This window comes from Anomaloglossus baeobatrachus, chromosome 2 (genome assembly GCF_048569485.1).
Source record: "Anomaloglossus baeobatrachus isolate aAnoBae1 chromosome 2, aAnoBae1.hap1, whole genome shotgun sequence".
Classification (NCBI taxonomy): domain Eukaryota; kingdom Metazoa; phylum Chordata; class Amphibia; order Anura; family Aromobatidae; genus Anomaloglossus; species Anomaloglossus baeobatrachus.
The window spans coordinates 258255586-258264217 of NC_134354.1; the positions used below are offsets into that span (position 1 = coordinate 258255586).

Here is an 8632-nt window from a genome sequence, read left to right on the forward strand (position 1 = left end):
ATAGACTCAGAAAGTTTGTCAGCGAATGCTGCAAACTCTGTCCCTGTCACCTGGACAGTGGCAACAGATGGTTCCACCTGGGCCGAGGGTCCCACCGGTGGCTGAGGCTCCGGCTGAGTGAGTGTCACAGGGGCCGAGCATTGCACACAATGAGGGTAGGTGGAACCTGCAGGTAGCATAGCCGCACATGAGGTACAGGTTGCAAAATAAGCCTGTGCCTTGGCACCCTTGCTTTTTGCGGACGACATGCTGTTGTCTCCTCTTAGAGCAATCAGTGAGGGTATATAGCCAAAAGCAAATAGTGCGGCCGTACAGAGTAAATGTATACAATATAAGCATATAAATATACACTTCGGCACCCAGGGGGGCCAGCACCTAGTAACAGGTGCGGCTTACCGACCGCCCTCAGCGGTTGTGTGACCACCAGATTCCCTGCCTGGGCCTCCCAGAGCTGTGGAGCTCGATGTTGTCTCCCCTCTGAAGTTCTCCAGCGTCAGAAGTGCTGATAGGAATGGCTGCCAGCGTTCTGAGAGGAGGAGGGAGCCGTGGGCGTGCCTCAGAAAGTGCGGGAACCTGGTGCCCCACGGTGCTCAGTGAGGGGGGAGGAGGATACTAAGTATGCTCCAGCCCTCAGCGCTGACGTCCAGTGCAGCGTCCCGCCCTTACCCCTGACTGGCAGGCCCGGGGGCGGGAGTATGCGGTACTAGGCCGCAAAAGCCGGGGACTAAAGTTATAAGCGCGGCCGGCAAACAAGTGCGGTCAGCGCGGTAGTCCCGGCGCACAAACACACCCAGCAGCTGCTGTAGCGTCCATTACACAGGCGCTCTATGCGCCGTCCCCAAGGGGACACAGAGTACCTCAGAGTAGCAGGGCCCTGTCCCTGATGATACCCGGCTCCTGTCCAGCAGATTCCCCCAGGGGCTGCGGAGGGAGCCCGGTCCCAGAGCATGGTGACCGGTTAGGATCCCACTTCACCCAGAGCCCCTAATGGATGGGGAAGGAAAACAGCATGTGGCTCCAGCCTTTGTACCCGCAATGGGTACCTCAACCTTAACAGCACCGCCGACCAGAGTGGGGTGAGAAGGGAGCATGCCGGGGGTCCTGTTATGGGCCCTCTTTTCTTCCATCCGATATAGTCAGCAGCTGCTGCTGACTAAATTGTGGAGCTTGCGTGCATGTGTCTGCCTCCTTCAACACAAAGCATAAAAACTGAGGAGCCCGTGATGCACGGGGGGGGGGGGGGGGGTGTATAGGCAGAGGGGAGGGGTTTACACTTTTAAGTGTAATACTTTGTGTGGCCTCCGGAGGCAGAAGCTATACACCCCAATTGTCTGGGTCTCCCAATGGAGCGACAAAGAAAAAAGCCTTAAATCTCATCCACTTATCAATTTGAATTTGCAATTAAAGTCTTAAAAGTGACTTTTCTGTCCACTGCACAACAATCAATGCCATGGGTCAGTTTGTTGGGCAACCCCTTCATAGAGCGACACTGCTGTGGGCACAACAGCATAGAATAGGCATACACAAATCATCCTAAAGTCAATCAAAATGATCATTTATCGGGTGGACAGTGACAATGAACAGTGATTTTAGATGACAAAGGACAAACTGTCGGTGTCTGGGAATAGGTCAGCCATGTTTAAAACGTTTTGTATCGATACTTGCTAGTCCTCAATTTTAATTTTGCCTGGTGTCATTGAACATTCGGACACTATAAAAGGACTAGAATATGGAAGATAGCGACCACATGATTGCTCAGCAGACGACTGCTCAACAATCAACCTTGTATTCCATGTGTCTGACCATTTTAAGATTACTGAATCATTTTATGCATCAGCAGATTATATGTATTTGTGAAGTGGTCCTTATTGAGTTCCTTCCGCTTTAAGCAGTCCTCGTCACACAGTAACAGCACTGAGGGAGTTCGCAGAATAATTCCAGATCTTTTGCAATCACAGGACAGATAACAGAGAGTAGTAGAGAATGGGTTTCACAGCCGCGCCAAAAGACTACTGGATTCTTCTCAGATTAATGTTTCTTTTATTTCATAACAGGTCAAGTCTACGCGTTTCAGGAGAACACAGCTCCCTTCTTCAGGACAAACCAGCAAAGAATCATCAAATGATTTGATGATTCTTTGCTGGTTTGTCCTGAAGAAGGGAGCTGTGTTCTCCTGAAACGCGTAGACTTGACCTGTTATGAAATAAAAGAAACATTAATCTGAGAAGAATCCAGTAGTCTTTTGGCGCGGCTGTGAAACCCATTCTCTACTACTCTCTGTTATCTGCCTCATGGGGACCGCTGCCGGGACTTGGTGTTACATGCTGCTATAGGTGTTGTGACTGTCACAACCCGAATTGGTGAGTAGGATTATTCTTTGCTTCACCCTATATATATTGGGGTAAGACCCTATTGCGCTTTCTTTTTCCACAGTTTTCACGCAATCACAGGACAGACATTGCTCAACAGTCCTGTTCTGCAAATGTTTCCTCACATCTTTATAAAGCAGATACCTCATTTTGTTTCATTATGTCCTATACATACAAATACGGTGGCAGCAAGACACCCGCACTGTAATTATGTAAGACGCTCCAAGAACACAAACCAAGCCCAACATTCACACCGGACTCCATCACATCTCCACTGTTACTTTAGGCCCATCAGATGTCTCATAATGTCCTCAATGGGAGAGAAGTCCAGAGACGCTGCAGGTCAGGTAGCTTGTTTAGACTGCTCACAATTTTCCATAATTAGATATGATAAATATGCAATTAATCCCATGAGCTCCACTTTCTTTCTTGGTGTTGCAATGTCAATGTTGAGAATATGTACATGCGTCAAGATGCAAATCTGCTGGTTAAAAGCCTTAACCCCTTCCCAATATTTGATGTACCGGAATATTATTTTAAAGGTGACTTCCTGCAAATAGACGCACCGGTACGTCATGGCAATTGTGGAGGCACAGGAGCTGTGCCTGTACAATCGCTGCTGGGAGCTCAGCTTATGTGATAGCTGAGCCGCTCTCTTCCCCCCATATGATCACAGTGCCTGATTGTTGTCATGACCCCAGGGTCAGCCAGCAACAGCAAGCCTGTTAGACCAGGCCAGAAGCATGGTCTAAAGCTGGTGTCACACTAAACGACAGCGACAACGACGTCGCTGTTACGTCACCATTTTCGGTGACGTAACAGCGACCTTGTAAGTCGCTGTTATGATCGCTGCTTAGCTGTCAAACACAGCAGAAGCAGCGATCATAAGGTCGCTGTGCTACATGTTCAGAGAGCAGGGAGCCGCGCTTAGCGCTGGCTCCTTGCTCTCCTGCAGCACACATCGGGTTAATTAACCCGATGTGTGCTGCAGCTACATGTCACAGTTCAGAGAGCAGGGAGCCGCGCTTAGCGCTGGCTCCTTGCTCTCCTGCAGCACACATCGGGTTAATTAACCCGATGTGTGCTGCAGCTACATGTCACAGTTCAGAGAGCAGGGAGCCGCGCACACTGCTTAGCGCTGGCTCCTTGCTCTCCTTGCTACAGTATGCATCGGGTTAATTACCCGATGCATACTGCAGCCACATGTCACAGTGCAGGAGCCGGCACTGGCAGCAAGAGCGGAGGCTGGTAACCAGCGTAAACATCGGGTAACCAGGGAAAGGTCTTCCCTTGGTTACCCGATGTTTACGCTGGTTACAGCTTACCGCAGCTGCCAGTGCCGGCTCCTGATCGCTTCATTTCGTCGCTCTCTCGCTGTCACACACAGCGATGTGTGTGTCACAGCGGGAGAGTGACGACCAAAAAATGAAGCTGGACATTCAGCAACGACCGGCGACCTCACAGCAGGGGCCAGGTCGTTGCTGGATGTCACACACAGCGACAGCGACGGGACGTCGCTGCAACGTCACAGAAAATGGTGACGTAGCAGCGACGTCGTTGTCGTCGTCGTTATGTGTGACACCAGCTTAAGAGGCTTCTGTCAGTGCAGAACTGACAGATAAGGTATTGCAATAGATAAACTTTTATTACTCCGATTGCTGGTGTCATGTCCCATATAAAAGGAGGCACCAGAAAAAAAAAAAAAAAAAAAAAGAAGGTGGGGGGGGGGGGGGGGGGACTGCTGAACGGAGAACAAACATTATAAAAAATAAAAAACATTCATCAAGGGTGGTGTCACATGAATCATGTATGTTTCAGCGATGCAGATGGAAACCCCAATGCAAGTACTCACCATAAATGTGAACTAATCCAAAATGTTTTGTACCACAAGTTGCTACCAATGGAGGAGATGGAAGAAAATGATTAATCCGCACTGCCAAAAAAAGATCAATGGGGATTAAAACATCTGATTTTATTGCTCTACGCGTTTCGGAGCTGTATAGCTCCTTCAGGGACAAAATCAATAATATAGATTACCATGTCTATAAACACAACCGCACCAGGTTAGTGCCTGATTTCAAACCCTTTTTGGTACCACCAGATAAGGCACCATTTGCGCCCCCCCCCCCCCCCTCCTTCGTCATTTCACTTTTTACAACATGCTACCAATAGCATTGAACTCAACCTTTTTGCACATCGGGGGAATCTTCAAATGTGACATGGCCATCATAATCTATAATAGGCAAAATGGTGCTCCCTCCCCTCCGAGACCTGTGCTAAAACAGTAGTTTTTCACCACATATGGGGTATCCCAGTATTCAGGAGAAATTGCATGGTCAATTTTCTCCTGTTACCCTTGCGAAAAAGAAAAAAAAAAATTGGGGCCAAGGCAACATTTTTGTGGAGGGATTGAAAATTGTCATATTTTGTTTTCCCCCTTCCACATTGCTTTAACTCCTGTAAGGTTCCTAACGGGTTAATAAACTTCTTGAATGTGATGTTAAGCACTTTGAGGGGTGCAGTTTTTAAAATCATGTCACTTTTGGGTATTTTCTGTTATATAGGCCCCTATATTTTTACACAAAAAAAAAAACAAAAAAAAAACAAAAAAAAAAAAAAAAAAACACATCTGTGTGTGAGCATAATGTAAGGCAACTTTTACATTTATTTATTTTTAAATTGAGGCACGCAAATACATTTTCACCAGTGTTTGGCCTCATTCATACATGCATGTGATGGCCCGAACAGACCGCAATTCACAGAGCAGCCACGGTTCTCCTGACCTGAACCTGACAGCCTCATATCAGCCTGTGAAGCAGTCAAGCTCAGGTCAGGAGACCTGCAGCCAGTCTATGAACTGCAGTCTGTACGCAAACCACACACAATGAGTAGGGATTTCAAGAGATAAAATGTAGAGGATACTTATAAACGGGAACGGAAATCAGATTTGCCCTAAAAATGCCATCGCCAGCACAATTTACAGGCTTTAAATGCATTTCTAACAAGCCCCCCATAACCCCCAGGCAGTGCAACCACACCTTCATTCCATGTGCACCAAGTGGTCCGATGGGTGTACTCGGACCGTGCTCAGTGCCCACCTCTCTGCCTTGTAACGCTGCCCCTCCACATAGGATAGATGTGCACAGCTGGGTGACGTAGAAGACATCATAGGAGGAAATAGAAAGGTGGGGTTCCAGCTAGATGGCACTGTCAAATTGTTTGTGCACATTAGAAGGTGGTGATGGACAACAGAATAGGTTATCTCCTCTCCCCTTTTTAGTGGGCTTGTGAAAAATATATTAAAAGCCCTAGAGAACATGGAGGCAATGACTTTTAGGCCCTGAGTGCACTAGAAAATTGAATTTTCTTAAGAATGAAAGATTTCCGCACATGCAGTTAAAAAAAACGCACCGAAATCCGCATGCGGATTTGCCGCGTTTTTTCCGCAGTAACATGCACATTAATACTGCAGCTGAAATTCTGCGGCAAAATCTGCAGGTATAAAAAAGCGCAGTGTGCGCACAGCATTTTTTTTTTTTTTATACCTATAGGTTTTGCTGGGGAATGACTACAGAAATGTTAGAAACATTTTCTGCAGCAAATCCGCGGTAAATCCACAGCGTGCGCACAGGGCCTTGGAAGGAAAACCAGAAGAAAAGTTCCCTTAAAAGGGTTCTCACACTAATACTGATGATCTAGGGCAGCACAGTGGCTCAGTGGTTATCACTGCAGTCTTGCAGTGCTGGGGTTCATCCCACCAAGGACAACATCGGCATGGAGTTTATGTTCTCCCCGTGTTGCGTGGGTTTCCTCCCACACTCCAAAGACATACTGATAGGGAATTTAGATTGTGAGCCCTATCAGTGTTGCTGACGTATGTAAAGCGCTGTGGAATTATTGGCGCTATAATAATAATAATGTTATAATAAAAATCATCATCATCAACATCTAGTCTTAGGATTTGTCAATTTCAGATGGGGGTGTCTGATACCTGGCATCCCCAACTATTCGCTGTTACCAACCTCAGGCATACACTATGGAGCAGAGCACCCTCACTCCTTCACACTGGCGGCTGCTGGGTATTGCGGATAATCTCCTATAGGAGCAGATATGCAGTACCCGGGAGCGGCTATAAATAAAGATGGCCGAACTGAGGTACCCGGGAGCAGCCCTAAGGGATAGGTACCTCAGATCGGCTCCTAGGAGTGGCCACTCAGTGAGAGGGAGTTCGGCGTTTCGCTCTAAGTTGGTGACATAGGGCTGGGGCTGGTAACAGCTGATTGGTGGGGATTTCAGGTGTTGGACCCTATAGACCTAATAATGATGACCCATTCGAAGACTAGATCATCAGTATATTAGAGGAAAGCCCTTTCAATCCTCTCCCACAGGCCTATGTATCAATCTGTCCAGCTCTCTGCCGGCAGACAGGGCGGAATGAGCAATGCGGCAGGATTCCTTTACAGGGGGTTTCCAGTCAAAGTGATTGGGCAATAAACCCATGTCAGAAGGTGACGGGCCTGTAGATTACCACATAGTGAGATCCTCTGCAATGGGCTTTAGCTTGGGATCTCCTCAGATCATGGTAACCTGTGATCAGTGACTCCAGAGATCACAGCCATGCTGGGACTCACAAGACGTGGGAAGGAATCTCCCCATACAGACCCATGGGCATGTGAGGTCCTGGAAGTCCTAAGCTGGGAGGGAGGACACTATCGCGATATTACAGCTATAATAAAAGACGTCACCTCGGACCCCGCATACAGAAATGTTCAGCCAGGAGTGAGGACTATCGCAATACAGCAGTGACACCTGCAGTCCTGACACACACGTCCTCATCCAGGAGTGAGAAGCTGTCGCGATACAGTCGTGACACCTGCAGTCCTGACATGTCACCACACACACTCCACCTCATACAGGAGTGAGGCACTATCGCCATACAGCCGTGACACCTGCAGTCCCCTCAGACCTCCCACACACAGAACTCTTCAGTCAGGAGTGAGGCGCTATGGCCATATAGTCGTGATACCTGCAGTTCTGACATGACATGACACCACACACACTTAGCTTTATATATTAGATATATACACACGCGCACACGCACACGAGTGAGGACTATCACCATAGAGTCGTGACACCTGCAGTCCGGACACACGTCCCCTCAGACCCTGCGGTGACCCCAATACCCTCCCGAGCCCCGGATGTGTCCTGCTGCAGTGATGACAGGTGTCACCGGAGCTCCTCCCCCCGGGCACTCCCCGTTACTCCGTGCCCAGTGGCAGGCTGTACCCCGGAGGGGCAGGACTCTGCGCTCAGCCCCGGCGTGTTTTCCGCCGTGTCCCCCTGAAGGTCACGGAGTACGGCTATGGTTACCTGACGAGAGCGTCCTGTCCGGGAAATGGCGACAACTTTCCAATGCGATCAGTGGCTGCCCCTCGTCCGCCTGCGCTCCCCGGTCTCTGCTCCCCTCTCGGCCGACTCTCCCGCCCCCTGTCACCGGCTTCTGTCAAAACGGCGTCAGCTTCAGTCAGCAGGGGGAGCCCAAGAGCAGCGGAGGAGACTGGGATGGATTCCCCATCCGGGAGGATCATGGGAACTGAAGTTTTGGCCTGTCAGGGGCCGCCATATTTATCAAGGGCGCCTGCCCGGTCTAATGCGCAGTTACTTTGCTTCCACTTTCTAGTAGACGTCGCATGTGGAGAATGCCGTATATCACCTGAGAGATGCGCAGCAGATCAGTGAGGGCAGTGTCACCAGCTGGACGCGCTTTAGTGCTAAATCTTAGTGGAAGTTCGGCAGCGATGTGCGCCACCTAGAGGGTGCAGGAGGGTATGGCAGCCATTAGATGGCGCCAAATGGGCAGGTCACACTCAGGAGCTGAGGCCAGGCATCATTGTCCATAGCTTTTATTACATGTCATATTTCTACATACGTATTTACATGTGAGGAAATGAAGAAAGGACATAATAATGAGGTCATCCTGTAATGCTCACACGTATACTCAACTGTGGACAATGGGAAAAACGCATTCATACATTTGTTAGGCACGGAGATCACAGGGGCGGCTGGAGTCCTTCACTGATGCCATCTGTGTGCTGTCCGTGATTTCCACAGACCCATAGCTTTGTATGGGTGATCCATTACTTGGATCAAAACTGAACATCTCTTCAGAATTTATTTGTGGAAAAAACACAGGCAAGTGCCAGCTCCATAATCTATAATGGGTCAAATGTGAAAAACAGACTGAATGAGGCTTACAGGAGATA

At 48.8% G+C, this 8632-nt stretch overlaps 1 protein-coding gene across 2 annotated transcripts in view; it reads right to left on the bottom strand.

Moving 5' to 3' along the window:
* Nucleotides 1–7901, bottom strand: part of TFEB (transcription factor EB) — a 102119-nt gene extending 94218 nt beyond the window's left edge. Inside the window, exon 1 of one of the 2 annotated variants that reach the window (XM_075335775.1) lies at nt 7740–7901. The gene's annotated coding sequence lies outside the window, so the exon portion shown is untranslated. The remainder of the gene's footprint in view (nt 1–7739) is intronic. The other variant, XM_075335773.1, reaches the window with a different exon arrangement.
* Between the last annotated feature and the right edge of the window lie 731 nt (nt 7902–8632).